At 43.1% G+C, this 18,776-nt stretch overlaps 1 non-coding gene across 1 annotated transcript; it reads left to right on the forward strand.

Moving 5' to 3' along the window:
• Positions 1-14,225: 14,225 nt before the first annotated feature.
• trnaa-cgc (transfer RNA alanine (anticodon CGC)) lies at positions 14,226-14,297 on the forward strand. Its single transcript has one exon. It is a non-coding gene; the product is annotated as a tRNA-Ala (tRNA).
• The last annotated feature ends 4,479 nt before the right edge of the window (positions 14,298-18,776 follow it).

The raw sequence follows: 18,776 nt of genomic DNA on the forward strand, positions 1-18,776 counted from the left end.
CTTATGTTTCCAAGGACTTATGTTTCCAAGGTCCTATGTTTCCAAGATCTTATGTTTCCAAGGACTTATGTTTCCAAGGTCCTGTGTTTCCAAGGTCCTATGTTTCCAAGGACTTATGTTTCCACGGTCCTATGTTATCAAGGTCCTATGTTTCCAAAATGTTATGTTTCCAAGGCCCTGTGTTTCCAAGGTTCTATGTTTCCAAGGACTTATGTTTCCAAGGTCCTGTGTTTCCAAGGTCTTATGTTTCCAAGGTTCTATGTTTCCAAGGACTTATGTTTCCAAGGTCCTGTGTTTCCAAGGTCTTATGTTTCCAAGGTCCTATGTTTCCAAGGACTTATGTTTCCAAGGTCCTGTGTTTCCAAGGTCCTGTGTTTCCAAGGTCCTGTGTTTCCAAGGTCTTATGTTTCCAGGTCCTGTGTTTCCAAGGTCTTATGTTTCCAAGGTCCTGTGTTTCCAAGGTCTCATGTTTCCAAGGACCTGTGTTTCCAAGGTCCTGTGTTTCCAAGGTCCTGTGTTTCCAAGCTCTTATGTTTCCAGGTCCTGTGTTTCCAAGGTCCTGTGTTTCCAAGGTCTTATGTTTCCAGGTCCTGTGTTTCCAAGGTTCTGTGTTTCCAGGGTCTTATGTTTCCAAGTTCTTATGTTCCCCAAATTTATATGGCACGTGAAAAAGGTGCCCTGTGTTCCCAGCGTCTTATGTTCCCCAGCTCTTCACAGCACATAATGTGAACCTAAAAAGATATTCCCCTGCTCTGCATTCACGGGGTTAGGGTTAGGGTTGATGTATATTAGTTGAAGTGGGGAACTTAAGACCCTGGGAACATAGGTGCGCCCCCCAGCTCAGCTCTTGACCAGATGCTTCCAGGTTGAACACCAAGTTTTCAAGAAGCAGGAAGAAGAGCCATTGCCAGGTTGTTATCCTGTTAGTATAAGGCCTATTTTAAGTTAAATTTAGCATCAAACATATAATAACCACTCATCAAAGGTCACTAATCTTCCTGGACAAATGCCTCGAACCAAGTTGGTTCGAGGCATTTGTCCAGGAAAGAGCTTATATAAGCAAAAGGAAAAAATACCAGATGCTCACAGTTGTTGGGTAGTAAACTCCAGGTCCACGCATGGTGCTGTTGCAGTTAATAAGATGATCGGCTAAAGAAGAGGAACCCTTTGGCTTAATTCAGGCACACACACATCAAGCCAAGGATGTAAGTTAAAATGCCTTTACTGGTTAGGGTATATCAAAGTTAAGCACCAACTGGTTTCAACCCAAGTGTATATAAGCTACTGTGATCTCTACATACCTTCAGACCAGTAGTGTAGTGGAGGGTATACACAGGTACCCACCTCTTTTCCTGCCAGTATACCCAGCTATCAGCCATATAGTGAAGTATACACTGAAGTATATCCACTTCCTCCTCAGTAATCTACCCACCTACTTGTTAGTATACTAACCTACTTTCTTTCCCTCTCTGGCAAGCTGCTTCCCTTGTTTCTACTGAATGTGTGAGGGTTTCATCAAAACATCCAGCACACAAGTTCAATTGAGGCGAACTCTAAGTGCAAGGACGGTGAGCTGGACACAGCATATTTACTCGGTGCCGCAAGCAAATATGGCAAGATGGAGGTTAACAGGATGGAGTGAGAGTGAGACGTGAGGAAGAAAAAAATGAGGGAGTGAATTACAGGAATGGAGGAAAAAGCCATGAAGGAGAATGGAGCTCCAGTCGTCACCCAGAGGGCTCTCTATTGGAGCAGCATGACCAATTCTTCCATCTGTTCACTCCTTTGCTCCCTTTCTTCCTTTTCTGTCACACTCTTTATCTTCCATGCTTTCTCTAATAGACTGTGAAGAGGACGAGCCGCTTGCAATGATACACATGCTTGAGCAGTCACTGCTAATTAAGCTGCTGGTGTGTGTGTGTGATTTTGTGTATTTTCATATTTTTATACTTAAGAGGACCATTATATTATATGATTATAATATACATTATATGGTTACTGTGTTATTTAGTGATAGTAATAATGTTAGCAATACGTTGTTTTGTGTCACTTTGCTACCCCAGCCCCATGTAGCAATTGCTCTGCTATACATTTATAGGGTTTTTCAGTCTTGTCCAGTTCTAAATGAAAATCAACTAGGAGGAGCATTAAGATCACATTGGATTACCCCTGTGTGCACCCTATTTGCTCAACCGATTATACAAATGTTTTGTGGGTTTTTCCATCACCACCAACGCCAATTGCCTTCTCAGTAATAAATCGATCAGGAGGTGCAGAGGAAGAAAGTTCAGTATAATGTGGTTCAATATAATGAACTGCTTCGCTTAAATCTAGAGGAAACAGTTAGAGGAGGTGGTGATGCATAACCCACATGAGTAAATAGCCAAAATAAGAATAGAAAACCACAAGAAAACTTGTTTTTGCATGCTCTGTTTCCACAGAGTGCAGTTTCCTACTCATGTTTAGGCATGTGCAGGTAACCTCTGCCTCCATGAAGCAATCAGTCAGAATCTGTATATCTTTATGCACTTTATGTATCATTTTGAACAACACAGAAAGCCAATGATGGACTGGACAACACCCTACTTACAGATAATATAATACCTTCAGTGTGGGAGCATTTTTGTTCATGGTTAAGGTGAGTTAGGATGAATTGGGTTTATGTTTAAATTACAGTTATGGTTATGTATGTAGCAGTCAAGAGTAAAGTCTGCTTGACAAATCAGGGAGAGGTGTGACGGCCTCCTGCCTAGCAGGGCCTGCTGGGCGTGGTTATGTGTTTCCCCCTGTCTGTTGTTGTGTGTTTCTCCCTGTTGCAGGCTGCTGGTGGGTGGAGACTAGTCTTCCCAATTGGGAGCACCTGGCCAGGCTCCCAGGGGTTAAAAGGCCCCCTCTCCTTCCCTCATTCTCCCTCTTATCCACCCTGATGGCACCACGTTCTGCATTTGGTTGGCTTTGGCCTGTTTTGGTTTTGTTCTTCTCACACAACACCCCGCACTCACCATTTGTTCACACATCCATCGGCAGACACACTGACATTACAGATTCTCACACTTCATCACTTTAAAATGGTTTTGGTTAATTTATATTAATAAATCTTTAATTCTTTACGTTAAACACTGTGTACCTCCACTTTTTGTCACGGCTCATGAGCCGGGTCGTGACAAATTGGGGGCTCGTCTTTTCCCGGTTTGTATAGAGACTTTGGTAATGTGGTTGAATTGTGAATTAGATCACGCATGTCTCTTGGTTTGTTGTTGCGAGTGTGCGCTGATTACTGGTTTTGGTCCTGGTGTGCGCAGCCAGGTACGCGATCGGTAAGTAGTGATTTGTGAATGGGCTCCGAAGTTGTGAATGAGCTGACGTCATCGGGGTTCCCACAGCGCAGCTGTTGTAGAGCGTAATTTGGAAACCTTGAGTGGTTGTTTACGCACTCTGTTGGAGTTAGACAGTGTTTGGTAAGTTGTTTAATGTTTAAAAGTTGGTTGCTTTTGTTGTTTTGCATGGTGCTGGGGTATTAGTGAGAGTCGGCTGGTGCTGAAGGTTTTTTTTTCGGGTGTGTAATCCCCTAGATAGGTATAGCGGCGTTACCCCTTTGGGTGCGTCGAGTTTATTGTTTTCACTAGTGTTGCAGTGAACGTGGTTGGAGCAATTGCTCGGGAGCACGGCCGTGGTTTCGGGGGAGTTGCCATTCATTGGTCGCTTTTCCGTGCCAGCGGTATTTAGTGCATAAGTACCCGCCGCGGGACTGCATGAAGACTAGGGATGAGTGGAGCCAGGTAAGTTTACAGTAGGCAGGTAAGATAGAGGGGATTGTGCGCTCTTTGTGGTTGTAGGCACCGTGCTGACACTTGCTTTTGCCTCCTTTGTTTGTGCAGGGTGTTTGGATTTAATTCTCTGGTTTGGTGTAAAATGGCGGAGATTGTAGATTTTGTTAAAGCTCCATCGGAGGAGTTTTTGGATAAATGCACCAAAGATCAGCTGTTAAAAATAGCTGAGCATTATGAGGTGGATGTGCCTGACAAAAGGTTAAAGGACAACATTAGATGTATTTTGAGGGCAACCTTGTTTGATGCGGGGGTTTTGGCCGTAAGTGAGGAGCAACCTCCCAGTGGTCCTCCCAGTCCGGTTGAGACCGCTCGTTTGCCTCCACCGGCTGCCGCCGGTGGGTTAACATTTGAGCAACAGAAGGAGATGCTCACGTTGCAATTGGAACACGATCGATTGAAGCAGAAGGCGGAAATTGAGAAAGAACTGGCAGTTGAAAAACTATGCTTTCAGTCTGAACAGTCAAAACTGAATTTGGAACAGTACAAGCTTGACTTGATTAAATGTGGAAAATTGCCTGTTGACAGTATTGTGGAGCGGGAGACTTTCTCCAGAAGCTCTGGGCCGGAGAATGGTTTTGACATTTTGGGTAACTTGCGTCTGTTGCCGAAATTTAATGACCAGGATCCGGAGACGTTTTTCACTTTGTTTGAGCGGGTGGCGGACACGCTGAAGTGGCCGGAGTCGGCTCGCACGTTAATGCTTCAGTGCGCATTGACTGGGAGAGCGCAGGAGGCCTACTCCTCGTTGTCTTCTGTTGACTGTCAAAGCTATGTTGTTGTAAAATCAGCTGTCTTGAAAGCTTACGAGCTTGTTCCCGAAGCTTATCGCCAGCGTTTTCGGACGTGGGTAAAAGGAGATAAGCAGACTCATTTGGAATTTGCACGTGACCTGACCGCGCACTTTACGCGCTGGTGTTCTGCTTTGAAGGTAGAGAACTTTGACCAACTGTGTGATTTAATTGTGCTGGAGCAGTTTAAGAACTCAATCCCTGAGAGTATTGCCACGTACATCGGCGATCAGAAAGTGAAAACTGCTGCTGCAGCGGCTGCTCTAGCCGACGACTACGTTTTAACTCACAGGCGTAATCCAAGGGAGTTACGCGCGCACAGTGTTGGTTTGGTGGAGAACGCTGACGCAGGCGGCCCGTTTTCTTCTGCCCACACAGGTAGACCTGACATGAGAGAGCGTGGCATGAGAAATTCTGATAAAGTCTGTAATTTTTGCCATAAAAAAGGGCACTGGAAGGCAGACTGTTTTGCCCTTAAGAACAAGTCTAAACAGACTGGTCCTGCGGGACAGGCAAAGGGTGCTTGTGTGGCTGTGTCTAAGCCTACGTTGTCTGCTGTGCATGTGGTAAGTGCTGAGAAGCAAACGAAAGCCTTACCTGATGAACTTGATTCGTTCCTCCCTTTTGTGTCTGATGGTTTTGTTTCCTTGGTAGGTAGTGCTGTTAAAGTGCCAGTGAAAATCCTGCGGGATTCTGCCGCTTTTGATTCTTTCATCCAGGCCTCAGTGTTGCCATTCTCAGAAGAGAGCGACACTGGGTGCTCCGTTCCTGTCTTGGGAATGGGCATGAAAGTGTTGCAGGTGCCGCTGCATAACGTCATGCTGCATTCGGATCTCTTTGAGGGCCAGGTGGCTGTTGGGGTGCGTCCGGCGCTGCCTATCCAGGGCATCACACTGATTTTGGGGAATGGTGTGGCAGGAGATCGTGTGTGGGCTGATGCTCCGCCGCAACCGCCTCCGGTGGTGTCATCTGTTCCGCTGGTGAGGAAGCAGCCTGATGACAATGAAGTGAACTTCCCAGACGTTTTTACTGCTTGTGCGGTAACGCGCTCTATGACGAGTGGCCATTCAGATGTGTCTGGTGTTGAGAAGTTGGAGGCTGATGTCTCAGAGTTGTGTGCATTGTCTTTGTCTGGTGTTCCTTTGGAGATCTCTCAGGAAGACCTGAAGGCTGAGCAGCGAGCTGATCTCTCTCTGGGAGAGTTGTTTGAACAAGTGCTACCTGCAGAGGAGGTAAAAAATAACTCACGGTATTTTATGCATGGTGGATTGTTGGTCCGGAAGTGGGTGCCCCACGGTGACAGTTTCATTGGAGACCCCATCATTCAGATTGTGTTGCCTCGTAAGTATCGTGAGTCTGTGCTGAAGCTGGCCCACGATGATGCTGGGCACTGGGGTGTCCGGAAAACAACCTGATCTCACAGAAATCCGTGAAATGAGCACGACCTCTTAACAACGCATTGCGTGCTCCTGGCACATAACCTGTTATAATTACGTCTGGCCACCACAGAAACAGCGTCCACTGAAAGTCAATTAGGATCCGTGTCGTATGGCCACCACGCAAACGCTGTCCACTGAAAGTCAATTTCACGTGGGTGGTAGTTCATAGATCCCGGAAGTGCAAATTTAATCAAAATAAAATAATAAAATAAAAAATAAAAAATCGCCAGTTTTCTAGACTAGGCCTACCATATTGACCCGCATAAAAGACGACCCTGATTTTAAGATGACCCCTCTTTTTCAAGACCATTTTTTGGAAAATAGGCTACTTTTTATATGGACAAAATCTTATTTGAATAAAAAAGCCACCGGCCTGCATCAGGCGGGTCGGTCGCGGCACCGGCTGGTACCGCGCCCACCCGGTCAGGTCTGCGGGATCTGACAGGTGAGCGGTCAGTGCCGCGGTCGGCCCGCCTGGTGCTATGGCCGGTAGGAGTAGTATCTAACATGGAAGGGCGCAAGCCAGTAATTTCGCCTAGGGCGGCACATAGGCAGAACCGCCACTGTATAGTTTATAATGTCATCATTTTCATATTTTTCTAGTCCACAAAAATCACATTTTAAGCCATTTTGAAATCAATGAACGAAATTTTATTTTAATCTGAAAAACACCGGCGTTACCAAGGCAACGCGCTTCATGCTACCTGGTGACTCCCGGCTTCTCGGCTTCAAAGACGTCACGCCGTGGGTGGTGGTTCATAGATCCCGGAAGTGCAAATTTAATCGGTATTCTGAAAAAAAGGTCTGATTATTAGCCATAACGTTGTAACCACCCAAGGCAGACTTACCACGAGCTATGAGGATGTGTAACGATGGCATGTGTCCACAAGTCCCGTATAATATCAACTTTATTTTAAGAAAACACGTTTTATTTGCGATATCATATCACGGAGAAGCACTACATTACCCATAATCCTAGTGTTTATCAGCGACGTGTCTGAATCGACAGCTTTCATCAATAAAGTCAATAAAATCTAATAAAGTGCATGAAAGTTGATAATGTGCTGATATGTTACGCCATTGAACACAACCCTTTCAGTCAGCGAAACAGAGCGGGTGGACAAACCGTCGGAACACGTCAAAAATAGCACTAAAGATTTATATAGTCTATATATATATATTTTTTTTCATAACACATCTTTACTCGTGGTATAAACATAGGCTACATGTTAAGGTTATGCTTTTGCTGTTGAAAAACTACCGTATGTATGGTTTTTAAACCTAAATTCACAATGTTTATCCTAACCCGGAAGAGGGGTACCAGAACTACAATTCGTGCAGAGTTGCAACACACAGAGCTGTCCTGCGCCATAGCTTTTGTAGTTCTAACATGTTATGTCTATTATATGAAGTGGTGATCACTAATTTTGCAATCTTAATCAAAGTTTTTGGGTGTGGGAAGAACGCCTGAATGGTCAGATTTTAATTTTTTTTTCTTAAGATAGTGAAATCATGTTTTTTCCATGTTTTGACACTAGTCGGTGGCGCCCCCTATTGGTTTGCCATCGGACATGATAGTAGAGGTCAAGAGCTTTCCAAAAATGTTGACCCCATGTCTGTGCCATTTTTTGTTGCTGCACTGTAAGCCTTTAAAAGTGTCTCAGGTGGCCATATTAAGTTAATGGGAAAATCTGAAATATGAAACATTGAGTATTTTATGGGGAAAAAAAGCTTTGAAATGGTCCAAATTGAAAAGTATGACTGTGTATATGACTAACATCAATATTCTAAATAAATTTGGCCATTACATACCCCCTTAAAGAAGTTTGACTGATTTTATCAAGCTTGGCCCTAAAAGAGGTCTGCAGATGTATACCTGAGACAGCCTTGACTTGGAGCATGATGAAAATCAAACTTTGTCACAGAACAACAATGAAGACATCGTTTGAAAGGTCTTGACCTATGGAGTAACATATCTCAGTGTGAGACCAGTGGGCAGTTCCTGCTCCCCACAAGTGCCCTTAGAACCTTGCACCTGAGACACTTTTAAAGGCTTACAGTGCAGCAACAAAAAATGGCACAGACATGGGGTCAACATTTTTGGAAAGCTCTTGACCTCTACTATCATGTCCGATGGCAAACCAATAGGGGGCGCCACCGACTAGTGTCAAAACATGGAAAAAACATGATTTCACTATCTTAAGAAAAAAAAAATTAAAATCTGACCATTCAGGCGTTCTTCCCACACCCAAAAACTTTGATTAAGATTGCAAAATTAGTGATCACCACTTCATATAATAGACATAACATGTTAGAACTACAAAAGCTATGGCGCAGGACAGCTCTGTGTGTTGCAACTCTGCACGAATTGTAGTTCTGGTACCCCTCTTCCGGGTTAGGATAAACATTGTGAATTTAGGTTTAAAAACTATACATACGGTAGTTTTTCAACAGCAAAAGCATAACCTTAACATGTAGCCTATGTTTATACCACGAGTAAAGATGTGTTATGAAAAAAAATATATATATATAGACTATATAAATCTTTAGTGCTATTTTTGACGTGTTCCGACGGTTTGTCCACCCGCTCTGTTTCGCTGACTGAAAGGGTTGTGTTCAATGGCGTAACATATCAGCACATTATCAACTTTCATGCACTTTATTAGATTTTATTGACTTTATTGATGAAAGCTGTCGATTCAGACACGTCGCTGATAAACACTAGGATTATGGGTAATGTAGTGCTTCTCCGTGATATGATATCGCAAATAAAACGTGTTTTCTTAAAATAAAGTTGATATTATACGGGACTTGTGGACACATGCCATCGTTACACATCCTCATAGCTCGTGGTAAGTCTGCCTTGGGTGGTTACAACGTTATGGCTAATAATCAGACCTTTTTTTCAGAATACCGATTAAATTTGCACTTCCGGGATCTATGAACCACCACCCACGGCGTGACGTCTTTGAAGCCGAGAAGCCGGGAGTCACCAGGTAGCATGAAGCGCGTTGCCTTGGTAACGCCGGTGTTTTTCAGATTAAAATAAAATTTCGTTCATTGATTTCAAAATGGCTTAAAATGTGATTTTTGTGGACTAGAAAAATATGAAAATGATGACATTATAAACTATACAGTGGCGGTTCTGCCTATGTGCCGCCCTAGGCGAAATTACTGGCTTGCGCCCTTCCATGTTAGATACTACTCCTACCGGCCATGGCACCAGGCGGGCCGACCGCGGCACTGACCGCTCACCTGTCAGATCCCGCAGACCTGACCGGGTGGGCGCGGTACCAGCCGGTGCCGCGGCCGACCCGCCTGATGCAGGCCGGTGGCTTTTTTATTCAAACAAGATTTTGTCCATATAAAAAGTAGCCTATTTTCCAAAAAATGGTCTTGAAAAAGAGGGGTCATCTTAATATCAGGGTCGTCTTTTATGCGGGTCAATATGGTAGGTCTAGTCTAGAAAACTGGCGATTTTTTATTTTTTATTTTATTATTTTATTTTGATTAAATTTGCACTTCCGGGATCTATGAACTACCACCCACGTGAAATTGACTTTCAGTGGACAGCGTTTGCGTGGTGGCCATACGACACGGATCCTAATTGACTTTCAGTGGACGCTGTTTCTGTGGTGGCCAGACGTAATTATAACAGGTTATGTGCCAGGAGCACGCAATGCGTTGTTAAGAGGTCGTGCTCATTTCACGGATTTCTGTGAGATCAGGTTGCCGGAAAACCTACGACCGGTTGCTGCGGCATTTCTTTTGGCCGCGTGTGAAAAAGGATGTTGCCGCTTATATTAAAACTTGTCACACCTGCCAACTCACTGGTAAGCCCAACCAGGGTATAGCACCTGCTCCTCTGTTTCCAATTCCCGCTGTAGCGCAGCCTTTTGAACATGTACAAATTGATTGTGTGGGTCCACTCCCTCGCTCTCGTCCTGGCGCAGTTTACCTTCTCACAGTGAGGCGTCAGTCCACCAGATACCCAGCTGCTTACCCGCTGCGCACGATTTCTGCTCCTCACTCTGCGGCAGCAGAGGTCGAGGATGGGTTGCCTGGGCTTGATTCTGACAGAAGTTGTTGCAGAAATTTTTCTGAAGTGGTAGCGCCACTTACTGATTTGCTGAAGGGTAAAGTAACTTTTGTGTTGTCCCCTGTTTGCCAACAGGCTTTTGAGCGTGTAAAAGCGCGTTTGACTAATGCTCCAGTTTTGGCGGCCCCGCGGTTTGACCGTCCGGTCTCACTCCAAGTGGACGCTAGTCACGTGGGAGCGGGCGCAGTCCTCTTGCAAGCTGGTTTTGAGAAACCCGTGAGCTTCTTTTCAAAGAGATCCAACTCCTACCAGTTAAACTATTCCACGGTAGAGAAAGAAGCGCTTGCACTCATTTGGGCCCTGAAACATTTTGATGTCTATGTGGGATGTGGTGTTGTACTTGTTTACACCAACCACAATCCCTTAACCTTCCTTAATTCTCTGCAATGTCCAAACCAGAGTTTAAGAAGATGGTCTTTACTCCTGCAGTCCTACTGGCTAGACATTAAGTTCATCAAGGGTTCTGACAACGTGGTGGCAGACGCGCTGTCCAGAGCTCCTCAGTAGGACCGTAGTAACTGTAACAACCTGCATGTCCTCAGTGTAACTTTTCCTTGTGCTTAACTTTCCCTTTCTTAAATTGCTTCTTACTGGTACCAGGTTGCTGAGGGGGAGGGGTGTGTACAAGTGCTGAGTTGCACCCACGGATGAAAAATGTCAGGTTAGTAGTTCGTTTGGGAAAAAAAAAAATGTATATTTATGTGATAATTTATGTCTAGCTTGCAAGAACTTATTTAATGGTTAGAGATACTTTGATTATTTGTGGTTCCGGGGTTGGAACCCCTTTCTTATGGAGGGGGGTGTGACGGCCTCCTGCCTAGCAGGGCCTGCTGGGCGTGGTTATGTGTTTCCCCCTGTCTGTTGTTGTGTGTTTCTCCCTGTTGCAGGCTGCTGGTGGGTGGAGACTAGTCTTCCCAATTGGCAGCACCTGGCCAGGCTCCCAGGGGTTAAAAGGCCCCCTCTCCTTCCCTCATTCTCCCTCTTATCCACCCTGATGGCACCACGTTCTGCATTTGGTTGGCTTTGGCCTGTTTTGGTTTTGTTCTTCTCACACAACACCCCGCACTCACCATTTGTTCACACATCCATCGGCAGACACACTGACATTACAGATTCTCACACTTCATCACTTTAAAATGGTTTTGGTTAATTTATATTAATAAATCTTTAATTCTTTACGTTAAACACTGTGTACCTCCACTTTTTGTCACGGCTCATGAGCCGGGTCGTGACAGAGGCTACATCACACCTACACTGAGTGAAAAATTCAAACCCAAGATGCCATTGTTTGATGGTTGGATGTAATTTTACACACATTTCCCTGTGATGCAGTTGCACATATTTGGCATCTTTGGAAAACTTTGGATATAAACTAGATTTTAAAATGTTCTGTGGGTTTGAACAAAGCAGCATACATTTGTAATGATAAAGTCGCTTAAGGGGTTAATTAATAGAGGTCCTCACAAGAACAGTCAAAAAATTTTGTGTGAATGTGTATGCATGTGTGTGTGCAGTGTAGGCGTGGTGCCTTGAATTGAAACATCGCTTCTGAATGCACAGAGAAGGGATGCTTTATTAAGTGTAATGAGACATAACAAAAATAAGGTCATGGTATCCAGCAGCACAAATATGGAGACACTCAAATGCAACAAAAACAGGAAGGCTCTGGTTTTTAATTTTGAATTTACAAATATCAGTGCAATTTTCAAAGGCAGAACAACCGTTGAGTGAATTTCCACCAGCAATGCATTCAGCACGCTGGCAATCACGAAAGTATTCATGCAATCACCCAACCCTGGTGTACGAGAGTGGCAGCTCACATTTCACAACAGGAAGAGAGAGGGAGAGGGAGAAAGAGAAAACAAAGAAAAACTGCTCATCTCCATGGAAACAGAGGGAAATAATTGTTCATTTTTGTTATCAAGTTGCAGGAATGATTTGCACCGAATGAGGTCCTGCAGATGGTGCATCCTGTATGGAAAACAACCTATTTATTCCGCTCTCCTCGTCTCTTGTCTTCTCTCCACTGCACAACAATAAAAGACTCTCATGCCCTCCTTTTCATCGGTTTTCTCTGTTCCGTGTGTGCCGTGTTGTTATTAATCATCATCATCATCATCATCATCATACTAGCTGTCAGACGTCTGTAGACTTTTAGCAAGTCTATATTTATGCAGCTAGTGAATGTTAGGTGGGTGCAGGGGTGACAAGCCCATTAGTTGTGACATCTGGGAAAACTCCAAAGCGCAGAACCACGATGAACAGTTTGGAAATTCCATCTTGAAGTCCAGATGGCTGTAATTTCAGCACCTCATTTGTGATGTTTTCAGGGCCACAAGCCTCATTTCTTTTAGTGATTGGACATTTTCAGCCAACTCAGTAATTGGATATTTCAGTGGGTTTAGAGTGCTTTGTGAATTGAGTCATTTTGAGTCCTTTCTGTTGTGTACATAAAACACTATTTGTTGTTAATATAAAACTTTAAAATGTCTCTGTTGTATAACAATGAAAACACAGCAGAAATTGTTTCATGTTTTAAAGAAAACATTGCAGAACATTCTGCAGTGTTTTCTTTAAATCTCCTAAATTTTCTTGTGGTTTAAAGTTACTGTCAAACCGTGCTCTACCTTTTGGACACTGATTTGTTTTTCTTTGTTGCCTTTGAGAAAAACACAGAAAATATCCCCTTTGCTGAAGACAGAGTTGAAGGCAAGTGCCCATACACCTCCACACCATTTCAGTTTCCAGCCCTCAGTGTGTAGAATATCATGCAAAATTATGGTGTATTATTTTAAGAACTATTAGCACACATTTGAACACATACAAAATTAGAAATTACTTCTTAAAGAGCCCTCACCAAACTGGTGTTCAGAGCCTATTTAAAGTTTGGATTCTTACCATACAGTCATACCTCCTGCCATATATGAGCGCAATACATCCACCAAGTTTGGTCTGTTAACTCCTTCCCTGCCACAAGAAATAGAGCTTTACCAGGAGTATAATGCCCCAAAAGGGATGAGGTGTATTTTGATAATAAAACAACATGGTTTTGAACTCCACTCAAAAGCTGAAAAATGGTTTTGAATGATGCACAGCAATACACATTTGTTTTGGTTTCACTTTCAATGCTTTCCAAAACAGTGGAACTACTTTCTGCCCTAGAACTGCCACTGTATCACCCTGTATGTTGAATACGGGACCGGAGAGGACTGCGTGGTGATACAATACTCCTGCAATGGCCACCCAGTGCAGTGCTACTGCAGTGCCACTGCAGAAATTAGTTCGCCATTTTTTGTCGCCACTCAAAATCGTGTTGTTTTCTGTTTTCTTCCTTTTTACTTTATTCATTTTGGAGCAGTGCGCTCCCAGTGAAGACCTTGTTTTTGTGACAAGGAAGGAGTTAACAGACCAAACTTGACCAATGTTTTGCACTTAAGGCTGGGTATCCTTCTGAAATTTTCAGTACCGGTGCAGGTACCAATACTTTGACTCTGATACTGGGTTCTGAACAATAGTTTTTCAATACCAATTTTATAAAATCTTGTTATAAAATCAATTTTATTATGTTTCTGGCTGTAACACAGTGTTTTTCCTGCTTGCCTCTATGACATTAGACAGCCAATCCCCAGCATTATTAGATCCTGGCACAGGCATGTTGCATGTTTATTGGCTGAGTGACATTTATGAGATTTACTCCTTGGGTACTGAAATTTGGCACCAAACAACATTTGGTACGATGGCATTTTTCAATACTCGATAGTGTTGAATCAGTTCAGTAGGTGCCATAAATAAATAAATAAATAAATAAATGTATCTTGGTTTAGTACCCTGCCCTAATTGCACTCACCTGGATCAGCAAATGCAACTACTGTATGTGTAATAATCCAAACTATCACGTCACTTATAATTAGCTGCTGATGAGTGAGTCTGATGACACCTGATTAATCCAGTGTATTTACTGCTCTGAAGAGACATCGAAGATATAAATGTAATGAAATGTGTCTGTCTCTTTAGAAACATATTAATCTGGTGTTGGTCAGATTGTGGGGATTACATCAGTGCTCCATCAGGGGATGTAGCTCAGTGGTAGAGCGTGTGCTTCGCATGTACAAGGTCCTGGGTTCAATCCCCAGCATCTCCATTTCTTCTCATACTGGTATAAATTAGGGATGGGCATAGCCCACACAGAATAATCTGCAGAATGATGGCACTTTGATTCTCATTGCTTTGGATAGGTGCATCAGGTCACTTCCTACAATGGAAATGTCAGCCTCTCTAGACCAAAGGGCTGCTAAGTATCTGTGGTTCCTGGAATCTTCCCAGGGGATAGAAATACAAGCCTGAGGGCAGAGAGAGATCTCCTTTCTCCTTTCCTTGTATTCACGCTTTTATCAATGTTACTTCCTCTCAGAGAAATTCACAGTTACTCCAGTAATCCCTCTCCGGCCAAGGGTTTGTTTCCAGTGCTTAGTCGGCCACATGGTCCTCTGTCTTCATCTTTTCCTTTCCTGCTCCTTTTCACCTCCATTGCCAAGCAGAAAACACCTCTTTACCCAACCAGAGAGCTTTCACTTACATTAAAACCAAGCAGTTTGATTTATGGTGTGTAATTTGATGTGAGTGAGCACAGCACAATCAATCAATCCTCTTATGCAAGCACTGCAAAAAAAATATCTCTTGATGAGTCATTTAGCCTAATATTTAGTGTTAAAATTGTTTTTTTTTTTTTCTTGAAACAAGTGAAAAAATCTTCCAGTGGGATGAGATAACTGAACTTTTTTCTGATGCAATTTCACTTATTTTAAGAATTTTAAGTATAAATATGTTGAAACAGGGCAGAATAAGGTAGACTGGCAGGTCAGGGATTACAATACAATAAGATTTAGTTATTCCATAACTGTCTATACTGCAAATTGACAGATTAACAGTTAAGTGTGAAACCTATGAACTTAATAGTCATTCTTATACATTCTCTGATTGGCCTAACTTCTAGTCATTGAAATAAAAGTGAAATAAATTATTCCACATTTTTCTGGAGTCGAGAACCACTGATCTACAGTATCACAACCCGACAGGGCTGGGTGGGTGTTCCCCATATGATAGCTAATTATAATCTAATTTAATCTCCAGCAAAACTGTTCATTTGAGTGAGGAGGAAACAACCTACGGCCTCTCTCTGTTTAGAAAGGACTCCTCACCGTGTACACATCTCATGAATCTGTATTTGTTGGACTCCTATGTTTCCTTTCGACTCTTGTTTAACTAGTGTCTCTTTTATCTTCTATCTAGCTTTCTGTGCTCATTTTGTCCCTATGTTCTCTCAAAGTCTTATCAGCCTGTTCATCCCCACACCTGCCCTGCGTTGTTCCACCAGCCCTGCCCTTGTGTGGCCCGTCCTTGGTGTGTTGCTTCAGCCAATCATCTGCTCCCTCCAGTCTTGTGTCCCTCCCCTCCTCCAGGTGTATCTAGTTTGCCAGTCAGTTCAGTTTGTAAGGGTTTAGTTTCTTTGTGGGTTTTTTGTGTTTGCCAGAGCATAGATCAGTATGCAGGTGAAATGATGCCATTTTTACCTTTACAGATAGAGGAAATCAACCTTTGTGAATAATACTGTGTTCACACTCAAGTGCAGCCCTGGATAGTGTCAAACATACCTCCTCAACATGCAGACATACATACTCTGTAATCTCTATATAGAATTATTGGGCTAGGAACTGATGTACAATTTTTATGGGTACCACTTTACGTAGGCGTTAGGGGAGTGAAGCAGTGGAACTTCTTGCCAAAACTGTTTTAAAAGCAAATCAAGTAGAGTTGGCAACACCAGTAAGTAAGGTCGAAACCAAAGCTTTTATATCGAGCAAAATCAGAGTGTGGTGGCAGAGGTTATGGGATAAGGATATAATGGAAGGCGTTTGTATCAGATCCAGCAAGAAGTTGGAAAGGGAAGATCACTGGGGAAAAGTAGGAAAAAAGAGTGCTTGATTAGTGGGATTAGCCTGGGACACATAATTCATCTCTTCACCTCATTGGGAAACAAGTGGCACGTGTAATGTCTGCGATCAAATGGAGACTGTGGATCATGTCTTTCTTTTTTGTCATAAATATGCAAATGCAAGCTTTATTAAGGAGTGAACTGGAACATAAAGGGATTAAACACACGGGCCTTAAAACAATCCTCGGAAATAGCTCTGGAGGTACCGTTTTAAAGCATGACTTCACCTATCTACAAAACATAACAAGGACAAATGTAACACGACAGTCGGTGGCGATAAAGCTCCGCCTGGTTGCACTTCGCCATTAAAAAGAAGAAGAAGAAGACTGTGTTTACCAGCCTCTGTTAGTTTAAGCCATCCTGTTGACTCACTGATGTAAACCTGCTGAATTATATTAAATATATTCAACTCTGCAAGTCTGCCTTGTCTCTAGTGTTTGGGTCCCCAGCTCAGCTACTTGTTGCACAATGATGACACCATTGAACCATTTAAATAATAAAAAAATACACATTTTAGTTTACTATTCCTTTAAATTAATGTGTTCCCTTACACCCTGCATAAGCCAAAAACAGTTTATTTGGATTGTGTGTTTCATGCGGATGCTCTACTTTTCTCAGAATAAAGATTGCCATGGCTATCCGCGGGATCTATATTCACTTACCACACAAGACACTAGTAACACATTAGCGCTCACAAGCACATACTGTATGTCGTAACCCCCCGAGAGCAAGTTTACTGTGTCGTCTTTATGCATTCAGTGACCTTTGTTCTGTTTTAGAATGTGTCTTGAATACCTGCCACTGAGGACAAAGCAAAATATTGCTGTAGGGTAAATCGCAGGCACACACAGACGCACAGACACACACACACACACACACACACACAAACTGGAGCACTGAAAAAATATTATTCATAGCTCATAAATATTGAGCATCACATGTTGGTAGGAATGACAATGGCTGTAGTGGGCTGTAAAACAATGTGCAGCTTTAATATTCTGTGACATTACTGTGTGTGTGTGTGTGTGGGTGTGTGTGTGTGTGTCTACTAACTGTCTTAACAAAACCAAGGCAGTCACAGGTCAAACTGGAATTTTCCATTGTTCACTTGCATCTTCTCTGGTCATTATAGGTCACTCCGCCAGTGTGTGTGCATGTGTGTGTGAGTGTGCATGTGTGTGTGTGTGTGTGTGTGTGTGTGTGGACACATCTGCAGCTCTCTCTCCCATTTCTTCTCAGTCAGTGATTGATGGGATGAGCCAAGGAACAGAGACAGACAGAGGGAGGCAGATGTATTTATTGGAGCAAATAAAAAATGGATGGAAGGGAGAGAGAGAGAGAGAGAGAGAGAGAGAGAGAGAGAAAGAGAAAGAGAGGGGGGTGAGCTGTCAGGGTTGTTGAATGGTGCAGCAATTTCCACCTGTAAAAACAAGCCTTTTTAATCCCTGCTTCTCTGTCTGAGATGGAGTGTAAAGATTCTCACCATGATGGTTCTCTGACACGATGTTATTGTCTCTTCACTTGCTGCACTTTGAGGCTGCTAATGGATGTGCACAAACAGTCATGCACATATACAAGAGCATACACACACATACACACACACATATGAATGTGCACACAGACAGACACCTCTCTGAACTCAACATTCCTCTGTTCTTCAAATCAAACCGCGAGCGTTATTGCTCTCTTAAGAACAACTAACCATTTGGCTCCAGCAGATCAGTTGAAATATAATTCACATCATTCAATTAGTTAATTGTCAGGAGGCTAAAGGAGGCAGATACACACACTTCTCTCCACACTCGTTATGTGTCAGTGTTCAAGCAGGACCAAAATCAAAGCAAAAACATGATAATTGTTCCACAGGCAGTGTAACAACATATCACAACATAGCACATGCTGTTAAAACTGATGTGATTAAAAAGTCACCAGTGAAATTACCACTCAAAACAAGGCTGCTGCAGCCACACACACACACACCCTTAATAGGCCTCAGTGTTTTTCACTTGGGAACAAAATCCAAGCTAAAAAAAAAAAAAAAAAAAATCTTTTAAAAGCTTTTGTTAAAGCTGATGTCAACAAAAAGTGAGAGAACTGCCAATCAAAAACTGCCTGGAAAAGAAGCCCAGCAGGAGAAACCCTGCCGTCTCTTGTTGGTTTGACACATGTGGAGGGCAAATGTCAAATATCTGACCGCTGAAGTCGACTACATTAGAGCCATCAGAGCCTGCAGTGACTCTTACAAAGCAATGTTTTCTTCTTCTACAACCGTATACACCCGGTGAAATCAGCCAGCAAAGACACTGGGGTTAGATATTACACCTTTTGAATAAACTCCAGATAACAGAAGACCCAGTAATTGCTTCACAAAATGAGGCTAAGACAAACAGACAAACAGACGCTGCAATAAAGAGTGGATGAGTAGCTGGAAAGGACAAACAATAGGTGAAGGGACTGTGGGACTGAAAGAGGAGAAAGACGAGGCATGAGGACAGAGGAATGAGGTGATTGTGCAATATGAAAATATATGGAGAGTGGGAGAGAGGGATGAACCAATCTGCCTCTTCTCTCTCGGTGTTGGACTTTGTCCGGGCTCTGATGGTGTGGCCGGTCGGAGGCTGAGTGAAT

Source organism: Myripristis murdjan, chromosome 18 (assembly GCF_902150065.1).
Source record: "Myripristis murdjan chromosome 18, fMyrMur1.1, whole genome shotgun sequence".
NCBI classification, from domain to species: domain Eukaryota; kingdom Metazoa; phylum Chordata; class Actinopteri; order Holocentriformes; family Holocentridae; genus Myripristis; species Myripristis murdjan.